We start from the raw sequence: 24,309 nt of genomic DNA, 5'->3' as shown, positions 1-24,309 counted from the left end.
CTCCGCTTCCCAAACAGAGCAGTAAAGTCTGTTTTCACTCCAAATATTGTTTGATTTGAAGATTACAGCCTTTCCACTCGTTAACATTATCTTGGTTGCAGCGGGCACAGTGATTTAATAAGGGTCAGCACCTCATTCGATGAAAGCCAATTATACTAAAATATCCATATTTCAGGAAGCGATCTAAATTCCACTTGAATTACAACTTCTTATTTATTATAACCCAAGCTCAGTGCCAACCAATGGGTCCTTTTGAATTGGATGAGCCTTATTGCAAGATAAGAACAATTCATCGTGGAATTCGTTTCTCGGAGTCCTGGGACCACAGATATTTTTCTCCCTATGTACCACCCTAACACCTTTATTCCAACCTAGTCAGCCTCCTCTAAAAGTGTGTTTAAATCACCTGTGTCACTGAATGTTCTGAATTTAACACATATTTTTTCCCTCATTGTCTGACAACATCCTGGATTTCACCTAACTACTTTTCAACACAGTGGAAATGAAAGATGTTTTTTTTCTGTAATTTAGGGGCAGGGTTTTGAGCTATACCAAACTGCTGAGAACTTGCTCTCGGCTCTGTGCCAGGGGATCACTCCTGGCAGTCCCCAGGGGACCATATCCTGTGTCGGGGATTGAATCCTGGTCATCTATATGCAAGGCAAGCACTCTACCCACTGTGCTATCTTTTATCATCCTGCTTCTATAATTTATAAGTGTGGCTTTTCTACCAGCCTTTAAGATACTTGAAGGATAAAACAAATAAGGGAACCTGAATTCTTTCATAGAGTACATCCAGGTGAATCAGATACAATTTGGTAGCTAAGGCATTTAATAGGTTCTTTTTTACTTGAAAGGAGTAAAATCAACTGTCTTTTACTAGGTATCAGATGCACTCAAGAGTGAGACGTTCCCTGGCTATGTTCTTAGTTCATGAAGTACTCAAATTTCCAGGCAAAAATGAGGAGACACCATATATATATGCTTTTAAACCTTAAGTTGCTGACAACTGTTTCTGACAAAGAAAGTTTCTACATTTGATCCTTCTTGGAGAAGACTCAGCACACATAAGGACCTTGCACTTAGCCCCATCATCCAAAGTTATGGAAAATAGAATACAACACGATTAAAATGTGTAAAAATATTTGGGAGGAGGTAGAGCTATAGTACAGCAGGTAGGGCATTTGCCTTGCAGGCAGCTAACCTGGGTTTAATTCTTGACAGCCCATATGGCCCAGAGCCCAACAAGAGTAAACAGAAACCAAAGGAGTTAGGAATACAAGCCTATACAGTTTCCCATTCCATCTATTCAAATGTTTACTCATTTATAAACTTTGTATTGATTGTAGTGTAATATTGCACTGTAGCATTGTAGCACTGTCATCTTGTTGTTCATCGATTTGCTCAAGCAGGCACCAGTAATGTTTCCATTGTGAGACTTGTTGTTACTGTTTTTGGCATATGGAATATATCACAGGTAGCTTGCCAGGCTTTGCAGTGCGGGTGGGAAACTCTTGGTAGCTTGCCAGGCTCTCCGAGAGAGACAGAGGAATTGAACCCGGGTCGGCTGCGTGCAAAGCAAACACCCTACCTGCTGTGCTATTATATGTCTAAAATCTGTTCTCATAATATTGACAAAATCCTTGTAAATGAAGAGTAAAAACATATACAAAGAGAAGAATGGTTTATGTTAGGAATCTGAAATATATACAGTCTGCTGAAGGTACTTAGGTACTTAGGTACTTAGAGCTCAGCAACCATAGATTCAAGTTTGGGTAAATATAAATGAAGTCTATAACAGGGAACTAATATACTAGAAAGAGAGAAATTATAAGCAAAAAAAATCCCTCAGTCATCATGGAACTGTTTAAATTGAGTTCAAATTTGGGGAGAAATCGAATCATAAGGAAAAAGATTGGTTTTACTCAGAGTCAAGATGTTGGTGATAAATTCTCATAACTATCCTTCATCATCATTGCAATGTCCTTAACCATTGGCATAGGAATAATTTCAATATGAAGTCGTTTCAAAATATGCTCTAAGCCTTGGGCAGTCCCTTGAAGGTTTGGTGTAATTCACACATAAGGGTCATGGATTCGGTTGCAGGGTAGAGAGTCATCAAACAGGAAACCAGATGAGGTTCTCTGTTGTTTTGTTTTTATTGAATCACTGTGAGATAGAGCATTACAAAGTTGCTCATGATTGGGTTTTGGTCATACAGCGTTCCAATACTCATCCCTCCCCCACTGTAATTTCCAGCACCAATGCCCCCAGTTTCCCTCCCTTCCCCCACAGACCCCCATCCTAGCCCGTCTCTATAGCAGGCACTTTTCTTCTCTGTCTGTCTCTGTCTATCTCCCCCTCTCTCTCCCTCTCTCTCTCCCTCTCTCTTTCCTTCTCTCTCTCCCTCTCTCTCTCCCTCACTCACTCGCTCTCATTTTAGGCATTATGATTTGCAATACACATGCAGAAAAGCTATTAGGAATATCCTTTTACCTACTTTTGACACTCAGTTCTTATCCAGGATGATCATCTCCAACTATTGTCACACTAGACCCTTTTGCTGCTTCTAAGGGGTGATAGGCATCACTAAAAGATGGAGCACATGAAGTGGGTGTGTGAGATTTTGAAGTTGACAGTGCTGGGGCTGGAGAGACAGCACAGCAGGCAAGATACTTACTTGTGCTGCACACAGCTGACTGGGGCTTGAGCCTTGGCAACACATTAGTTCCCTGAGTACCACCAGGAGTGATCCCTGAGCACAGAGCCAGGAGTAATCCCTGAGCACTGGTGAATGCAGTCCATATCACCCCCCTTCTACCCAAGGTAAAATTTGTAGGGTCAGCTTCCCTCCTCATCAACCCACTTTTACATGCCATTCTTATATGCCAGATCCTTTACAGATTCTTGTAAAGCATCTGAAAGGAGAATTTGTTCAAAGGCAACAATATATTGAAATGTTGTGTTGGGTTTGGGAATATCAGTATTGGTGGTGGCTGAATCCCAGGTGGTTCTCAAGGGACTGTGGGGCCAGTTCTGGTGATCCTCGGCCAAAGGGGTCAGTGGTTTAATGTGAGGGTCGAAGGATACAGTACTCCGGGGACACTAGGGTCTTTGCTGGTGATGTTCAAGAGATACCACATGCTGTGAGAGCTCTAACCAGGTTGCACGCTTACCGCTATGCCCCACAGTGCTCTCTCCAAAACCATTTCAGATGATTTGGAAAACACTTATTCCAAAGTCCCTGGGCTTAAGGAAACATCTTTTCGGTCCTGTATTAGGGGATGGATTTCCAGGATGTCTGCTAGATTCTGCCTGTCTGTTCTTTGCCTCTATTTGCCTTGCTAATTAGCTCTGTACTCCATATATTCTACCATTTGGCTCTGTTCTTAGATCATGTTTTTCTATTTTGGTCATGCAGTCTTATTTTATAGTCATTTCTCCATCAAGCATCTAAAACACCCCACCGTAGCTTGGACACGACATAAAACAGTGCAAATTCTGAGCCATTTCTCGTGATTTCCCCAAAGGGTCCACCCATGATAGGGTTTGGGAAGAGGACATGTTATAATAAAAGTTGTTATTCTAGAAAGATATCTTTGCTGGTGGACTGGAATAGACTGCAGCAGAAAGAGGCTGAAATTAGAAATCTGTTGAAGAAATCTAGGAGTGATGCAATTCAGGGATTGCAGGTGGTGGGAAAAGAGGAATCGGAATAAACTTAGTGCACTTAAGGAAAAAAAGCAGCAGTGGTACATGGTGAAAAGCAGACAAAAGAGAGGAACACAATGTTCCATGACCTTTACGATGTGCAACTTTCCAAAATGGTAGAATCCCATTACAGTGGGTGGAAAGTTTTGTGACCAGAATATTTTCCATTACCTGGGCCAGAGCTATTAAAAGTGCAGCAGGTAGTTGCTTGCTTTGCACACACTGACCCGGGTTCAACCCCCCTAATCCCATATGGCTCCCCAAGAAGTGCCAGGACTTATTCCTGAGCTCAGAACCAGGAGCAACCTTTGAGCATCACCAGGTGTGGTCCTCCAACAAAGACCATTTTCCATGACTGTATTCTCTGTGTTACAGTTATGCATGTATCCGTTTAAAAAAATACAAGGAATGTGTATTTGCTGATTCTAAAGTAAAACTCATCTTTTGTCTTTGTTCATCTCCAGGGCATGTTTTTATAATAACAAGATTTTTAAGATCTCAGCATTTCTAGTGCTGTAATTTGGTCTGGGGATAAATCACCAGTTTGTCTGGGTTTCAGACGCTGTCTGTATTTATCACAAAAGAGAGTGCAAACTTGTTTATTATCCCAACCTGCAGGAATTTTTTTTTTTTTGGTCCCTAGTGTATCCTCTCTGTCTTCTGCTGGCAGACAGGAACAGATTGAGAGAAACTCAGGTTGGCAGACTGCAATGTTGCATTTCAGTGATTTCCATGATACTCTAATAAACAACAACAAGTATCGCAAGGCAATGATCCTAATATGAGGATCACTCAGAGGTTCAGATGAAAACACTTTTGAAGTCGTCTGTAGAGTGAAAAATATGGGTGATTGCCTTTCCCTCAAAGTGGGATTGATAGCTTAGAATATTCATTTTACCTCGTATGCTTCAACAATTTCCTTTTTCTCGGAAATTATTTATGGGCATTTAGATGCTGAGAATTCTTGAAACGTATCTCATGGAATCCCCTCGTTCCAACTTTGTAAATGGAATGAGGAATCTATTTTCTACCAAGGGAAATTGTCCAGTTATATATAGGAACCATAATTAGCAATATGTAACATAAACTCGAAAGAGTGTAAAAGTGAGATAGGAAAGAGAAATCAAAATCCCAGATGATTTTCCCTCCCCTCCACCCAGTTCACAAGCTGTTTGTCCAGAGTGCTTAGGTAAGAGAAAGGAACTTTTCAAAGTATAAGAATGAAGTTTTATTGTGTTGTGTGTTCTGGATTTTGATTTTGAGGCCACACCCATCTGTGCTCTGGGCCTTCACTTGGTTTTGCACCCAGGGCTTGTTTCTGGCTGGTGGTGCCAATGACCAGATAATGAAGGTTTAGCTTTAAAAGAATTTTATTCCTATTTATTTATTTATTTATTTATTTATTTATTTACTAGTATTGAGTTTACAATACTAGTAATATTAATTTCTCATGCACAGTGGGTAGGGCGTTTGCCTTGCATGCAGCTGACCCGGGTTTGATTCCTCTGTCCCTCTCAAAGAGCCCAGCAAGCTACTGAGAGTATCCCGCCTGCACGGCAGAGCCTGGCAAGCTACCCGTGGCATATTCGATATGCCCAAAACAGTAACAATAAGTCTCACAATGGAGATGTTACTGGTGCCCGCTCGAGCAAATTGATGAACAACGGGGATGACGGTGACAGTGCACAGGACTATCTCATGCACATAATTCCAATGCCATGCCCTTCGCCAGTCTACCTACCTCCTTCTCCTGAGGAGCCCAAAGACAATAAAACAAAAATGAATGCAGCTATCTAATTAAAATGTTCTGCGCAGTGAAAGAAACCCAACCTTTACGAAAGGCACCCTACTAAGTGGTATAAATTGTGCGTACAATGCATCAGATAAAGGGTTGATTATCTAAGATCTATAAAGCACTCCTAAGACTCAACCAAAAATTCCGATGGCTAAAGAGTAACTATCTGATGGGTCAGAGAAGAAAGCTGTTTTGTTTTGTTTTATTTTGTTCGGGGACCACACCCAGCAATGCTCATAGTGTTATTCTTGGTTCTGTATTCTGGGATCACTTTCTTGACCGCTTTTGGGAAGAGGAGGGGGCATATCAGATGCTGAGTGTCAAACCTGGGTTAGCTGCATGCAAAGCAAGCACTTTTCACACTGCACACCCAGCTTCCAGAGAGTGAAGTTTTACCAAAGATAACACTATTTTGAATAACAGAGAAGCACTGAACTGTGAGTGCTGTCTGCTTTTCAAAACCCAGTTTGTGAGATTCAAGGAAAAGGCATGAGCTCTCGGGACCTGAGTGTCCGATCCAGTCCCCTGATCGGCCCACGGCAACCAATGGAAAAAGTTCTAGGGGAATGGAGAAAGAGGGTCCCAGGCTTGGTGATAGTCAGTCAGTTTACTTCTCTCTCTTCCCCCAGCATTGTCCAATCTCTCCCCTTATAGCATAATCGCAATTGTAGTTTTCGTCATAGTCCAATCGTCATAGTTCCCTTATCCTAGTCCTTTCTTATCTTCTTCCTCCTCCGAGATCTCAAAGTCCTCTACCTCATTATATCTTCTTCCTCGTCTTGTCATAGTCTCATAGGCCCTTCTTTCCCCTTACAGCATAGTTGTATAGAAATTGTGAAGGGTCTGGGTTCATATAGGTGGGGTTGAACATTGTCATAACAACAAACAGAGGAAAAGTCACTCCTTCAAGGGAACTAGGAGATGAATTCAAGGACAAAATCTCATCTGAGGGTTCAGCACTCCAGATTACTAGGAGATCCTCTCAAGGGCAGGATTCCATCCAGGGTGTATTGCCTTATCCTTTCCTCAGCTAGTAATATATTTAAACGATCATAGTGATTTTATTTCTTATAATATTTCTAGTCATTTTGTATGAAAACAGTAAGAGATATATTAAGCTTAAAGGTTGGTTCTTCCTGGGGACATCTCGCGCTATATATATATATAATATATTATATATAACATATAATATATTATGTATATTTTCTATATTATGTAACATATATTATATATTTATTATATAATGATTTATTATATAATATTTATTATATATAATATTTTATTATATATTATACATTACATATTATATATTATTATATATTATACATTACATATTATATATATATTTTTTCAGACTACAGTCCTCAGGCCAGGTTAGTCTTTCCTAACCCCAGCAGGGTCCTTATTCAGTTACTTCTTTTTAGGTCATGACAGAGTTTGTCCCACAACCATGCTCTTCACTTATAGTTATAATGCTTGGCCGATCCCTTTTGCCTTTTGATACCAGTGTGTATAGCTTACAGCTTGCCCTGGGCCCATCCAGTCCCTTTGTTGGGACCCTCTTTGGGACCCTCCTTTTGGAGGTATAGAGGAAGTAAGGGCAACTGAGGTTTAAATCAGGTAAATATGATGGAAATGACAGAGCATGGCAAGCTACCCGTGGCATACTCGATATGCCAAAAACAGTTACAACGACAGTCCTCATTCCCCTGATCCTTAAAGAGCCCCCAATATGCCAATGGGCTACACTAGCATGTGGCAGGGATGAATGGAGATGTTACTGGTGCCTGCTCGAGGAAATCAATAAACAACGGGATGACAGTGATATAGTGAAATATAGATGGATGCCCAGGAGTAAATATTTGGAGCCAGTTAACTTCCTTGTTACAAAAGCATAGCAGGGACTGTCTTCCTGTGTCTATGTCTAAAGGACATTGCTAAATAAACCATGCAAATGACATAAAAGAAAGAGAAAAGCAATAAAGAATTATTAGTGCCTGATGGAATTGGGTGTGCCTCAGGGGCACTGTTGTGGGAGTAGCTCAATATCCTTAAGCTCCCTATGGGACGAGCAAGGACAACCCAATGTTATCCAACATTTTAGATGGTGTTTTAGGTTAGGTTTTAGGTTAGGGAGAACAGAGAAGGCTGCAGCCTCCATTCAGGGATCAGTGGGCACGCTTCCACCATCTATAAAATGTGGCATCTGAGATTACGCTAAACATCAAGGAAAATCACATAGAGGTGACTTTGTTCTCATTTTCATAATAAACATGATTTGTAAAAAGTACAGAGACTGGAGTGATAGTCTAGTGGGTCAGTTGCTACCTTACATGCATCCAGCTCTGGTTCTCTCCCTGTCACCTCATACCTGAGTTCCACCAGGAGTCATTCCTGAGCACAGAACTAAGAGTCAGCCCTGGGCACTGACTCATCTCTGAGCACCATTTGCTGTGACCCCAAAAACACATTTTTAAAAAGAATAAAAATGTATAGGTGTGGCTGGACAGGTTGCACAGTGGGTAAAGTGCTTGCCTTGCACACAGACAACCTGGGTTCTTCTGCCAAAATAAACCTTAGGCAAACGCAGGCAGCAAACACACAATATACAGCAAACACACAAATATACAATGTGTATATCTTTTGGTGGACTAGCCTGGGCAATCTTGCATGTGCATTTGCCTACCCCTAATTTTATACCTAATGCAAAATTATTTTTTCCTGTTTCACTAAACATTTTAAGCACTGCATATGAATCTCACTTCTTCCATACTCTCTCCAGCTCTAGTTTTTGGTCATTTGGTTTAATTTTAGGATTCTTAGGTTATGTGTATTGTTTGGTTTTAATTTCAGTTCCTCGACTGCTAATTACATTTGATAGCTTTTTGTTGTTATTTATTCAACATCTGCAAGTAACCTTTGGTGAATTGTGCGCTTAATTATTTTGACTTTTCTCTTGAGATGCTCAGTATTTTCAAGAAGATTTAAAAATTATAGAAGCGTAATTTTCTGTTGGATATATGTTACAGATATACTCTTTGATTTAGACTTCAATCTTTATTGCTCTTAACACAAATATATTTTATCTGAAAGACCTTCTAGGACCTTAATTATTTCAAGCTTGATATATAAGTCTACAATATATTTGGGGACAATATGGACTCAATATTCTCTCAAATGAAAATTCAGCTGGACCAGTACAATTAATTGAAAGGCTGTTCTTTCCTTTTAATGGTTATATTGTGACATTTCTGTCAGAAACCAATCATGCTAATACCATTTTGTGCCTAGATAATATCTTTTATGTTCCAGTGGAATGTATATAGCCTGTGTGAAAACTACATTGTGTTTTTAATGACTTTATAGAAGAGTCTTTTTCTCTAGAAGTGTAAATCTTTCTATTAGTCTTTGGAAAGAGAATATTGCGTATACTTGGTCGTTTTACTTTCCCTACTAAGTTTAGAATCAGTTTAGCATGTTACCTGAATGTGTGTGTGTGTATATATGTATGTATATATGTAGATGTTATTTTTATATGTTAAAACATATACATCAACTTTAAAAATTTATATTTAAAATATTTAGTTAGCCACACTAAGTTCTTACTAAGCGTTATACATATGTAACAACTTCATACTTATAAAGCAGTATTTTATTGTTATCTTTAGAAAGCCTCCACTATTATTTTTAGATTTATTCTTATACTTGATGTTTTTAGATACTTAAATTTTCTTGAGAGGATTATAGTTCTATAGCACTTGTGATTGCTCTGAGGCATCTCATACTCACTGATAACATCTACAAAATTATAATTCATATTATAGACAGGAGATTGACTTTAACATCATTCTCCTTGTTAATTTTTTCCAGATATTTTTCTAAATCTCTCTTACTAGTATAAGAAATGCCAGTATTCCAATATCCCACTATTTTTGTATGAGAACCCTACATTCATTAACACTACTCATCTATGAAATCCAGCAATTTTTAAATCCTGTGGCTTTAGAGCATAAAATGTCTCATAATGATAAGAGTGGCAGCAATATTTGCTCATTATGATATCTTAACATATTGTGAGGCCTTTTCTTGTTTGCTATAACTAGATGTTTAGAAAAATATGATAACTGGAAATGGGTACAGAATATAATTAATATTCCAATTTCATGGGAGTAAATATTTAACAGTGGTAAAGTTGACTCTGTGTTTTCAGATAATCCTGGTAAAATTAAAAATTTTCAATTATTGGATATAAAAGGTATTTATATATATAATATACATATAGTTATCTATAGTTAGGTACCAGCAGAGGAACCCAGGTGTGTGTAATCCCCTCAATGGCCAACATCCAGAGAGAGACTTAAAAGCAAGCTCTCAGAAGCGCCTTTAGCCTTCTTCTCCCTCTGGGAGAAACTGGCAATCTTCTGAGAGTTTCCTGCCCACATGGAAGCCTTGCAAGCTTCCCATGGTGTATTCATATGCAAAATCCAGTAACAAGCTGGATCTCATTCCCCTGACCCTGAAGAGCCCCCAGTGCAACATCGTTAGGAGGGCCAAGTCAAGATGGACTTCTAAGATTTCAGGGAAAGGACAAAATGAGATGTTACTGAGCCCGCCCGAGAAATCGGTGATTAACGGGATTTCGTGATCGTGTGATCGTGATATAGTTATTGTATCTCTGTATCACTTTCATCCCGTTGCTCATCGATTTGCTCGAGCGGACACCAATAACATCTCAATTATAAGACTTTTTGTTACTGTTTTTGGCATATTGAATACACCACGGGTAGCTTGCCAGGCTCTGCCGTGTGGGTGAGATACTCTCGGTAGCTTGCCGGGCTCTCCGAGAGGAACATAGATATCGAACCCTGGTATATATACAGTATTTACATTTATATACTATAAATTGTGTCAAGTTTTTCTCTTGAGTATTAAGATAGCCATGTTTCTTTGCCTCTGTATTACTGGGAATTTCAATGATATATCCATAAAATATAAAACCAAGGCTGTATTCCTGAGAGGACTCTTTCATCATTACGGTTAATTACGTTTTATTTTTCAAAACCATTTTTGTTTTGGCACTGTGATTTAGAGTGTGTCAACTGGTCCAGCCTTTTCGGAAAATAACATAAATGTTCTTCAAAGAACTAGAAATTGAGCTCCCATTTGACCCAGCAATACCACTTCTGGGAATGTACCCTGGGGGTCCAAAAACATAACAGAGACACCATCCGCACTCCTATGGTCATTGCAGCACTATTCACCATAGCCAGAATCTGGAAACAGCCTGAGTGCTTGAGAACAGACAACAGATAAAGAAACTATGGCACATCTACACAATGGAATATGACACAGATGTTAGGAAAAATGAAATCGTGAAATTTACCTATTAATGGATGGACTTGGAGAGTATCATATGCTGAGTGAAATGAGTTAGAAAGAGAGGGGCAGATATAGAATGTATTCATTATATATATATATACATATATATATATATATATATATATATATATATATATAAAACACAAGACATATCCATGGCCAGGGAAAACAGAATCTAGGGGGACTGGTCAATGGTTGGAATCAACCATAAGTAGGGGGTGGGGTGGGGTAGAGATTGGTAAGACAGAGAAAGGGCTAGTCCAGTATTACAATAATAGGTGGAAATGATCACGCTGTACAAGAACTAAGTGTTAAAAGTCGGTACAGGGATATAAATGATAACCTTTTAGTATTTTTATTGCAAACTATAATGCCAAACCACAATGCCCAAAATAAAGAGAGAGAGAGAGAGAGAGAGAGAGAGAGAGAGAGAGAGAGAGAGAGAGAGAGGATGGGTGTTGGAACATTGTACGACTGAAAGCTAATCATGGATAGCTTTGTAAGGGTCTATGTCACAGTAATTCAATAATAAAATCTTTAATAGAGTGAGTCAACAGCAAACCCGTCCCCTGAGTCAAATTCCCTCTCCCAATGTCCTGAAGTTCTCTTCCATTCCTAGCCTGTCTCCGTAATAGCTAATTCTTTGTATTTAATCTCTGGATTTTATTGGATAGCATTTTAAAAAAAGAATTTGTCTTTAATAATACTTAGAAATATTAGATTGAAGTTAATTTTCTTGTTACAAGTCTCTCAAATTTTTGTATTAGGCTTATTCTAGTCTGATTTTTTTTAAGTAAATAAGTTTTTCTTATTTTTCTAGACTTTGATAGCTTTTACTTGGTATTATCTTTTGAGATCTTTCAATGTTTTACTTTTGTTCAAAAAAAATTTCAATTTATCCAGTCAACTGCTAATTGTTTTTTATATCTTTCTGTGTCTGTATTGAAGAGGATTTGTTTGTTTGTTTAGGCCACACCCTGCTCATGGGTAATTCCTGGCTCCATGCTGAGGAATCACTCCTGGTGGTGCTCCGGGAACCAGATGGGATGCCGGGGATCAAACCCAGGTTGTCGTGTGCGAGGCAAATGCCCTCCCCACTTTACCCTACTATTGTCTGGCCCCTTGAAGAGGACTTTTGAAGAATTTTCAATTTTTATTCTGATTTTGTTGTGTCTAATATCTTATAATCTATAAATCCATGATTTCTATTTCTCATATTTTCATTCCAAATGTTGTTACCTTGTGTTTTTATCTCATTGTCTTGATCAGGTTATCAGATGCTTTATCAGGTGTTAGTATTATATGAATCATTTCTGAAGGGCAATCAATTTTTTTCCATTTATTCACTATTCATTTGTTTGCATCTCCCTTCACTTATTTTTTTCTACTCTTATGTTCATTTGCTTTGCTTTCTAGATTCTTGAGTTGAAAGTGTGAGAATTGATTTCCCCTCTTTCCTAATGTCCTTATTTTTCCTCTTTATATACTTTTCCAGCTCAATCTGAAGGTTGGATGTGCTATACTTTCATTACAATATATTCAGAAATACTTTATATCCCATTTAAAAAAACATAAACCATGCTATTTAACACTATGCTTTATATTACCAAGAACCTCTATATTTTGTAGTCATCACTTTATTGAATTTCAATGTAGACTCTGGTTCTGAACAAATGTTTAAATATCAAGATATTTAAAAACACCTTGATATTTATTTTATGGCTTGTCAGGTTCTCTATTTTAGTAAATGTCCCCAATACACCTGAAATTGATGTATGAATTTTTAATTGAGTGTAGGGTGGAAAGATATATGTGCATATATATATGTGTGTATGCATATATAATATGCATATTTAAGACTACACCACTTAACTGTGATATTTATTATAAAAATTAATCTATTGAGAGGCTGGAGAGATAGTTCAATGAAGAGGGTGCTTGTCTTGCATAAGGCTAATCTGGGTTCAATCCCGGGCATCCTATCTGGTCCCCTGAGCACTGCCAGGAGTGATCCCTGAGTGCAGAGCCAGGAGTAACCTCTGAGTACCACCAGGTGTGGCCAGCTGTCCTCAGGGATTTTTTTTCTGTTGATTACTATTTAATGAAATCATTTAGCATTTGGCTTTGACTGTTTCACTGCTCCTTGGATGTTCCTTTTCCTTGCTTGCCCTCCCTTCCCGTAGAATCTGTACTTTTCCAGCAGAATCTGAAGTTCCCATGTGCTATGCCTTCATTCCTATTTTTATTTGTGAAAAGAAAAATACTGATTTTTTTTTTTACATATTCCTGTTTTGGTTTCAACTGTTCCCATTCTTATCCACTTAATTTTTTTTTCATTGTGTTCTTTGATATGTTTATAATAGTCATTCAGACGCTTACTGGAAATTCAGCTCCCTGGAATACCTGTGATGCTCTTATAATTTTATTTATTTATTTATTTACATTCAGAAACAAATGGCTCAAGGTTTCATTCTGCCTTCCATCTTAGGTTCGTTTTTTTTTCCCCAGTGATTTGAAAGTGGTTTTTTTTTTTTATCCTTTGGAATCTATTTGTTTGTTTGTTTGTTTATTTATTTATTTATTTATTTTGCTTACGATTTGGAAAAGCTACAAGAGGGCTTCCAGGCCTGAATCTGTCTTTTATCTTTAGTGAGTCTATATTCATATGCTCTGAGCAGACTTTCTCTAAGGTGGTCTTCAGTCAAGACTGAAATCTGCAGTACCTGGTTTCTTCTGTCCTCACAGGTGGGGTGCAGTTCATTTCTTCTTGTTCCCCGTTTGGTATCAAGCTCCCTACGCCGGGCCAGCAGCAGCTTCTCCTTTGCTTCTGTCTGAGGGCAATCAACACTAAGGTGGCTTTTGTCTCGGCCCCTTGGAAGTCTGGTAGTTGGTGTCTGGTAGGTATTTGTCTCCGAGGGATCATGAAAAGGTGGAGTTTTCTTTCTTCCTTTTAGAAGCTGGTGAATCGGCCCCCTACTTGCCCCAAACTCAGCCAGATCCCATTAAGGGGGAACCACCCAGGCTGTAGGTGCTGTTCTAGATTCTGTTCCATCACTGGCTGTCCACTAGCCCACCAGGAACGCTTGTTTCTAGTATAATTGCTCTGTCCGGCTAAAGTCTAATCTCTTACTCTTACCGAGGCTTAGCAAAGGTCCATAAAAATGGAAAGTTGATATCCCTAGCAAGGGCATCTTCTTCTCCAAATTTCCGTTGTAGCAAATCTTCATTTTTCCTACTGAAAATTTTATATATATATATATAATTTATATGTATATATGATATGTATAATTGTATATCACTGTATCACTGTCACTGTCATCCTGTTGCTCATCAATTTGCTTGAGGGGGCACCAGTAACGTCTCCATTGTGAGACTTGTTGTTACTGTTTTTGGCATATGACACGGGTAGCTTGCCAGGCTCTGCCATGGGGGCGAGATACTCTCTGAAGCTTGCCAGGCTGTCTGAGAGGGGCGAGAGAATCAAACCCGGGTCGGCCACGTGCAAGGCAAACTCCCTACCCACTGCGCTATCCCTCCAAGTGACTATAATTGTATATATAATTATATATACAGTTAGTGTATATATAATATATAATAGTATAATTGTATGTAGGCTGGAGTGATAGCACAGTGGGTAGGGCATTTGCCTTGCATGCATTTGACCTGGGTTCGATTCCTCCATCTCTATCTGAGAGCTTGGCAAGCTACTGAGAGTATACTGCCTGCAAGGCAGAGCCTGGCAAGCTACACGTGGCATATTTGATATGCCAAAAACAGTAACAACAAGTCTCACAATGAAGACATTACTGATGCCCACTTGAGCAAATTGATGAACAATGGGACGACAGTGCTACAGCGGTACATGTATTTGTAATTCAAATTTCTGAATCTTACTGTAGAAATATGATAGTATAGTATATTTAATTGCATATATCATATATACATATATTTGTTTTTAATTTAAATTTCTGAATCTTACTATAGAAAAGCCAATCTCCTAGCCAGTGCGATAATTCTTAGAGATTGCATTTCTGAAGTGGGTTCTATGATTTTTCTTGATTTCCAATCCTCCATTTACCAACTACTTCTACTTGATTTTTAAAAGCTTCTTCTCTCTTTTAGAATCACTTTGGTTATTTAAACCTTTACCAAAATAATAAGCCTTTTCTTTGTAGACCCAGCGCTGAATTTCTGTCCTCTCATGCCTAGATAACACATTCTGTTTTGTGTAAAAGGTCATTGTCTAGAAAGATTCTTTCTCTCATTTTAATACCCTTTGGGAGACTCCTATGAACTTTCCGAAGGACGAAAGTCTATGAAAAGAACAGACAGAATGCCCCGGCAAAGGCGGCTTGGTGACACCGACTTTAAATGTGCAATTGTTCTCATGCCAGATTTTCTCCCCAGCAGTGCCAATTGGCAGACACAGAATCCTCACCTCCTCCCAGTGTTAGACTCAGCAGTCAAAAACTAGATGTAGTGGGAAGTGTTGATTTAACACCAGGGAAGAAACATAGTCTGATGCTTGCTTTAGTAAACATTTAAAAGAAGGTTTTTAGGAGTGTTAACGTAAAAGGCAGCCAGAAGGACCGAGAAGAAGCACGGGGGAGCAATGATGAGGGCATAGCAGGAGTGTGAGGGGGCAGCTTTCTGACTGACAGTCAGGGGACACGGATGAGGCCGAGAGGAACTCAGAGAAACACTATGTGTTCCTGGATGTCTCTACCAGATGGATCAAGTAAGATTACTTCTCGATATTCATTGAAATGTGTACAAATACACAAATGTATGTGCACAAATGTCTTCCCGTAGATTCGGTAAATACATATGTGTACACTATATGTCAGCATGTATGTATAACTCTATCGAAACGGAGCTAGAAAATGTTTTCCTTGGTAGATGAAAGCTTTTATTGTTCTCATTCTTAGAAATGCAAAGAAGGGCACATTTAATTCTCTTGAAGATTGACCTTCATGTCCACTATGATATTTGCTTCAATAAAATATATTAGATCTTTTGAGAAATAGAGTCATTTAATGGAATATAAATATCCGTATTCCGTAGATAGTTTCCTGAATAAACTCTTGGTCTGAAGGCAAACAGTAAGTGAAAAGACAATTAAAATGAAGCATACTCATTGTAGTAGCAGCATCAGTATAGAGGCTAGCAAAGAGTAAGAAGTTGGCAATCTCTATCAAAATGCCAATGGCGTTCTTCTAGAAAACAGAACAAACCCCCCTGAATTTTATATCAACCAACGAATGATTTCAAAATAGCTAATTACACAGCCTGGAGACAAAAAAGAAAAAAAAAACACAAAACACCCAACTTCCAACCATGCTATATATATGTACCATAATCAAACAATGTAGCACTGGAATAAAAGGGGAATTTGTGGATCAGTAAAAGTATTAGGAGTCCAAATTTTAATTCCCATGTATATGAAAATTTAATTTACAACAAAGAATCCCAGAGCTTAAAGTAGAGGTAGTCTCTCTCCCTTAACTGGTTTCAGGAAATCTGTGCAGGCACATGCAAAATAATGAAATTGGATCACTATCTCCCACCATGAATAAAAGTTAACTCAAATAGATTAGACATAAATCATTAAAGATTTGAAGAAAACATAGGCAAAACGGTTCATGATATTAACTTCAGTGTTAGGTTTCAATTTTGACTATAAATGGCAGGGAAACAAAGTAAATGAAGGGATTACAACAAAATAAAGTATGTCATCTCTGTAGTATAAAGTATCATTAAGCAGAATTGGAAACAGCCCCAGTAACAACAACAAATGAATGAATAAAATTGGAGCATGTATACAGAATGGAATATTAACAGCTGTAAGAAAAGATGAAATCATGCAATGAAGGGCAACGAAGGTAGAACTGGAGGGTATCATAGTCTGTGAAATAAATCAGAGGAAGAAAAATGCTGAATGATCTGACTCATCTGTGGAATAGAAGCAACACAAGGGACTAGGCAGTATCCAGCACAGCCTCTACTTGGGTTTGCAAAACTGATTGCCAAGCAATGAAAGGAGGAGGGGAAGGAGCCCAGATTAGAGATGACTTTATTTGATTTTGGAGCTGGAGTCCGCTGAGCTAAGGGCATACTCCTGGCTTAGCACTCAGATTTCATTCCAGGTGGGCCTTGGAGAATGTGAGATTAATCTCTAGCCTGCCACTTGCAAGGCAAGTACCTGTCCTGTCTATTTGACCACAAGACTAGGGGTGACAGAGAGACCATGGCGGAGGGTCACAGTAAGGGGTTGCGACTTTGTACATCAATACCAGACGTTACCTGTGTCTTAACAATCATACCTGAGCTGCAATAAAACTACAGTTTTATTCAAATGGGAGGAAAGAAAATTGGAGCTAGGAGGTGGTATGGTGGTGACATGCTGCCAACTTGGGTTCAATTCTGGGCACAACATGTTTCATGAAGCATTATTGATGCAGCCATGGAAGACCCCTAACATTGTTATGTGTAGCCCTCATGGCTCTGAGCACTATTGGGGTGATCTAGAGAATCTCTGACACCATAAGGGAGGGTCCTCAGGCTTCCTGAGCACCATTAGGGACCCTCCCCCACCCCCCATGAACAAATTAAAAAAATACAAACTTTGGGCTCCATGGCATAGAATCAAATGTTCGAGCACAAATCTACTCTGACTGTGTCCTTGAGTTCAGTCCCTGGCTCTGTGTGTCCCCACACAGTGTGGGGCTGTTCAGGTAGCAGCTGAGCCAGGCTTGAGCGAGGGGCCATGTGGCCCATGCCACCAGGTTGGATCGCCACAAAAACAGCTCCTGGACCAACCAGCAGCTCTAGTATATAAGCAAAAGATAAATACACAAAATCAATGAAGGATATATAGCACCCTATTGCATGTAGGAAAATGCATGTGTACTTTACATTGGACCTCATGTCTAAGGAGCTAACAAAACTCACATGAAAAAAAGAAATGGTTAAAAAACATGAATTTCATGGGGCTGGAGCGATAGCATGGCGGGTAGGGTGTTTGCCTTGCACGCGACTGACCCGGGTTCGATCCCCGGCATCCCATATGGTCCCCCAAGCACTGCCAGGAGTAATTCCTGAGTGCAAAGCCAGGAGTAACCCCTGAGCATCGCTGGGTGTGACCCAAAAATCAAAAAAAAAAACACAAAAAGAAACCACATGAATTTCTTTGTAACCTACCTTTCCCTCCTCCTGAAAGCATCACAATTTGGTGATGGTGTGGGGGGCTAAATGTATTTTTCCATGCCACACCCATGATTGATCAGGGGTTACTCCCAGGGGTGCCCGGGGAGCCTATGATACTAAGGATTGAATCCAGGCTTCCAAATGGAAAAGAATGCCTTTGGTCCTTTCGCTTCTATCTCTGGCACTGAAAATATCGCTTTAATATATAGCAGGCATTTAATACACGGGCTATAAATATGTGAGAGATTTAAAACATGGCCCACATGAGTACACTTTTGGACTGTAACAGAATTATAATGGACGCCCTATATAGTAAGTTTTTATATTTGGTCATGAAAATTTATTTTCTTCATTGTATAATTTCTTCCCCCAAATTGCGTTAGTTCTGAGTCTACGTTCTATTATTTTTTTTTTTAAAGAAAATCTGGCGTGTTCTGAAATGCTCTAAGGAGAGTCTAGTGAAATTGTCCTGAACTTAATACATTGATGTGTGAAAACGGGGTAGCTGCATTATTTCCAGTAATATTCAAGAGTGATAGCACAGCGGGTAGGGTGTTTGCCTTGCATGCGGCCAACTCGTGTTCAATTCCTCTGTCTCTCTTGGAGAGGTTGGCAAGCTACCGAGAGTATTCTGCCCTCATGGCAGAGCCTGGCAAGATCCCCGTGGCATATTCAGTATTTGATATGCCAAAAACAGCAACAACAAGTCTCACAATGGAGATGTTACTGGTGCCCACTCTAGCAAATCCACGGACAACAGAACAACAGTGCTACAGCGCTACAGTGCTATTAAGAGTTGGAAAATATATCCATTAATCCAGCTGCACATACTTCTTTCATCTATTCTCCTAACTTACTTATTGTTTAGGGCCTTTATTATCACCAAACATTTTCTGTTAGTGCTAGAATAAAGAATGATCCTGTTTCCCCAGCGTATTGATTCTGCCTTCAGAATCCTCAATGAAAAGTTCTATTCTTCACAAATTGCATGTGTCATTTCCTCTGGATATTTATGTAAATAGTCATGAATTATTATTTCTAAATAATGACAGTTTTCTTTTTCAGTTTAAACTCTTACATCTGTATTTTTCATAGTTTGTTCCAGATCAATGCAGGCTAAAATAGAAATAGTGGTATCTGTGTTTGACATTAGATGTTCACTTTTTGTTGCTCTTTGGGGCTTTGGATCTCAGGGGCTATTGCTGCTCAGAAATGACCCTGGGCAGCACTCAAGGGCCCATGCAGTGCCAGGGACTGAACCAGGGTTAGCAACGTGCCAGGCAAATGCCTTACCTCCTACACGATCTCTCCAGGCCTTACTTTAGATTATAAGAAGGGTAACGCTCGCCTTTTGTTATATAAGGTGTTTGCTCTAGCTTTTTGGTAGATCCCTTTTATAAATTTTAAAATAGCTCTTCTATTTCTGGTGCTTATATAAGAACGGTGTCATCTTACATTATTAAAATTTATCAAGGTGTTTTTTTTATTTGTTTGTTGTTAACATCCATGGACTAATTATCAGAGTTTTCCCCCAGCAAAACTTTTTTATCTAAACACGTGGACAATGTGAAACAAGCCTACATCTTTTATCTCTCACCTGCAAAGGAGGAAGAGGTGTTTTGGTAATTTAAATCATAAAATACAGTCTTCGAGGTCTAGCAGACAGCAGCCAGGTGTCGCATGCGTTACTTGAACTCAACTTACAATACAAGCTATTTTAAGCTTCCTAGCATATTCACTAATTGGCAGTATAATATTTATTAATTTTCTTGGCAATGGGGGGAAAAATAAAGTAATTTCCCTTTTAGAAATGTATGTCTTTCTACTTAACTGTACCAAGGCAAGCCTCAGCAAATGGAAATTTAAGTGGGCATATTTCACTGTAGATTTTATTTCACTTGTCATTTTGAAGATCTGGGGGTTGAATATTATTATTAGTGCTCCTAGAATGGATGTGATTTTCCCCACCCCTTAAGGAACTGGTTCACAAATCAAAGGGCAGGCTTTTTGGATAATTGGCTTGGCACTGCCTTATTTCCTCTGTGGTTCAAGTTGAACTCCTTTGACACAGGGGTTAGTTTTTCAGTGTATTCCAGATCAGAAATGAGGTTAGACTATGACCTCTGTAGACTCTTTCAGACCTTGCCGCAGCTTGACGGTAAGAACTCCACTCGGTCATTTCGAGCAACGCTTTGGCATGATTCTGCTTCACTCCTCTTTTCAACGCCTGAAGTGCTGCATTGCCAAAGAACTGGGGCTGGAGCGATAGCACAGTGGGCAGGGCGTTTGCCTTGTGCACAGCCGACATGGGTTCGATTTCCCAGCATCCCATAGGGACCCCAAGCACCGCCAGGAATAATTCCTGAGTGCAGAACCAGAAGTAACCTCTGAGCATTGCCGGGTGTGACCCAAAGAGCAAAAAAAAAAAAAAAATACAAAAACAAAACAAAACAAAACAAAAAAATATTTTGGGCTGGAATGAGAATCCAGCGTTTGCTTTGTAGGCAGCTGACCCAGGTTTGATGGGTTCGATTCCCAGCATCTCATATGGTCCCCCAAGCACCACCAGGAGTAACCCCGGTGCATTGTCAGGTGTGCAGGTGTGACCCAAAAAGCCAAAAAAAAAAAAAAAAACCAAAACCAAAAACAGAAAAAATGTTTGGGGCTGAAATGATAATCCAGCGTTTGCTTTGTAGGCAGCTGACCCAGGTTCCATGGGTTCGATTCCCAGCATCCCATATGGTCCCCCAAGCACCGCCAGGAGTAACCCCGGTGCATTGTCAGGTGTGACCCAAAAAGCAAAAAGAGAAAGAAAGAAAAAAAAAGTCACTCGAAGTGATGCAAAACAGAATACCAAGCGGTAGATTCAATTACCTCCTCATCCCCGAAAGCCCCTAACTTCTCCCCACCCCTGTTTGGGAAAAGTAAAGAAATCTCGAAGCTTAAAGCCGAAGGAGTTATTACCCTCTCGAAACAGGATCTCAGATCATCGCTGGCAGAATGAGCAGCACAGCAAAGGCACACTCCATGTACACAAATATTTTGACATTGTAGCTAATGTCGTGTTCATAACAGAGTCTGTGGCTCCAGCCCGGAGGCACTCAGGGCTCTGTGCTCCTGTCTCTCCACTGGGATTGCTTCATTTTCCAGCAAAAACCCTAGCTGAGAGCTGTCTTTGCTTTTTTCCCTAGAGATGAACCAAGGGGCATTTCTATGGGAACTTTGCCTGCGGGGACCCCTTACCCACCTTCCTGCCAGCGCTAGTTGTTTCTTTTGCTTTTGATGTGTTCCAGTCTCTCCACCTGTGTGGGATATCTCCTCTTGGCTGTGACTCACATGTCCCTGAGAAGTGACGAATACTACGTTCCCATCGACCTCTCTGCCCCTACATTGTCTTTGAGGAAGTGTCTTTCCGGTCCTCTCAATGGTTTTGATTTGGATTTTTTGTTTGTGTTTTTTGGACTCAGCACTTTCACTTCTCATGGAACTGCTCCTATATCCCACACACCCAAAAAAACATTTGTTTGAAAAGACATTTGTACTCTCAGCTTCACTGCAGCACTATGCACAGTAGCCAACATCTGGGAACAACCTAAGTGTCCCCAGAAGAGATGACTGGATAAAGGAACTATGGCATAGGTACACAACGCAATACTGGTTGGGTCTAACAGAAGAGGGATTTGCTGTTACGTGCACAAAACTTGAGGGTGGTTTTCCACCAGCAAAGTCTGTGAGGAGAGGGACAGCTATGAAATGATCTCTTAGTGAGAAGGATTGTACCTGCCACAGAGTCCAAGAGTAGGGTGAGGTGGGGTGGCGGGAGGGATTCCGGGGACACTGGTAGTGGAAAATGTGCACTGGTGGAGGGATGGGTGCTCAAGCATTGTAGAACTGAAACATAATCATGCAAGTTTGTAAGTCTGTAATTGTATCTCAGGGTGATCCAATAAAACTTATTTTAAAAAAGAATTATGGATTAAAATTAAGTACCAAAAGGTAAGAGGACAACCACAACAACAAATGGTCTATTATATGTGACATATATAGAAGCACTGTAAGAAAATAAATGGCCAAGGATAAGTGGATGGGAGCATATGCCTACAGAATCATTCTTACCATAGAAAGAAGAGGAACTTGACACATTGGTGGATGGGCATTGGTGAGGCATTGGTGGATGGAAATTGCTGGGACATCGGTGAATGGATATTGCCAGTCTCATCGTGGCTATGATGTTCAACATTGTGTGTCTATCAGAAACGGTGTTGTAAATCACAGTGCCTCTGTGCTCCTGTCTCTCCTCTTCAGCAACAAAACAAAACAAAACAAAACAAAAAACCCATATCTAAGAACAATCTTTGCTTTTTTTCCTCAGTAAATCTGGCAGGGGCCGGGGGCGGGGGGGGGAGGGGAAGCCAAGCAAAGCCATATGCAGCTCATAAGAGTATATCATGGAACACTTGTTGAAGATATGAATATATTCATGGGCTATATTCTTTTGTTCCCCACTCACGTGGTGCCCTCTACTTTAAGTTTAGGTCAGTGTTGTATATTGCTTAGTGACTAACTGATCTAGAAGTTCACCGAAGGTAGAAGCAGAGTTTTCTTCCAGATGAGAGCTGCAGTAATTGGGTGCTTTCGATGTGCTTTGTTCTGCAGGTAAACACTTACCGTGCATTATCTCTTTAATCCGACCAGTACCCATTTAGGTACTGCTGTTGGCGTGATTTGTAGATAGTTAAGTCTAAGGGAGCTTAAGTATGTAACCTCACAAGCCACAGGGTCACAGGTACACTTGTGTCTCGGCTTTTTAAAAACATTTTAATCTGAGGCTCTCCTCTGCCCACCCCTACCTGATGAGCTGTTTACTGCCATTCCTCAATGTCAGAGAAGAGAATTAAGCTTATGGATCGAAAACATGCATGGTGTATCTCTGAGAGCAGCCTTTCTTTGGGAATGCTTCTTTGAAACGCATCCATGAAAGTTTGCCAATTACCCAGAAGATAACAACACCAGCAGCAAAACACGGAGCTTCCTTTGGAGGAGCAAAATGTGTTGCCCGATTCTCACTCCAGTCAGGAACCTGGGAAAAGATGGAAACTTCCATTCAAAGATTATGGTTTGTGAATTCATCTCCCGAGAGGGTCCCACCCCCACCCCCACCCCCGTTTCATTATTCATTCCCCAGTTGTAAAGTGATGGAGTTTAGCAAAGGAGGATGATTATTGTGATAAAAAGAAATATCATTCTCGGAAAGATGGCATAACAAAGGGTCAGGCATTGGACATCCGAGGAAATTGACAGTACCCTTTTATGCAATCATTGACTGCTGGCAAAAACTTGGTGGCTAATTAAGACCTTGGTCTTTTTCAACCGCCCATCACAAAGCACCAGCCTCTCCTTGCAAGTACAATTGCCTGAGATTTGCCTCTCTGCTCTTTTCGATTGCAGCTTCTTTCATGGAATTTCTGTCGAGCTGTCACTGAGCTTTGATATTTTATTCTCTTTTTGAATCAAAGTTCTTAATTCCGAGCAGGCGTATCTGCTTGGCCAGGGGTGGAAGAAGGTGTCCTTAGCGATCTCGAACTTTCTCTGAAGGTTCTAATTGGGGAAAAAAGAGAGAGAGAGCTCTCTGCAGGTAACTGAAGGAATCCCATTTTTTCCTGAACTCTCTGGAACAGCACCTTTTTGGGATGCAAATGACAGGTTCCTGCCGGCTTCCCAGCTTTATTTTAGCCAACTTCAGGGACTTTTTGTGATTCCTATCCTTTCAAATCGGTCCAAAAAGAGTGACTGATTTCTATCTTCCAACATTTTTTTTTTCAGCCAGATCAATCTGTCTTTATCACAACAGAGGCGCCAGAAGCAGGATGCATTACATCCTGTTTCTCATGTTTATTGATAGGCTGATATTTGGGAACGGAGTCTTTAAAAAGTTGTTTTTTTAAAAAAAATTATTATTCACTCCATCTGTAATGAAATTGAATCATCCCTCGCTCCTAAGTTTTCCTTTCCATGTAGCTCTCTTTTCTAAGTCCAGAGCCGGGGCGGGGCTGGGGGGGGGAATAGGAGAGGGAACTGCAGTCATGGAACGGGAATAGACAGCGCAGAAGAACCGAAGTCAGCCCCATTCCATGAGGGCTTTCCAGGCGGGAGTAGATGAATTGTAATTATTTAAGGATTAGTGCGAGCCTTCCACGAGGTCCATTCTGAATTCTCCT

Source organism: Sorex araneus, chromosome 2, assembly GCF_027595985.1.
Source record: "Sorex araneus isolate mSorAra2 chromosome 2, mSorAra2.pri, whole genome shotgun sequence".
Taxonomy (NCBI): Eukaryota; Metazoa; Chordata; class Mammalia; order Eulipotyphla; family Soricidae; genus Sorex; species Sorex araneus.
This window is presented reverse-complemented; position numbering follows the sequence as displayed.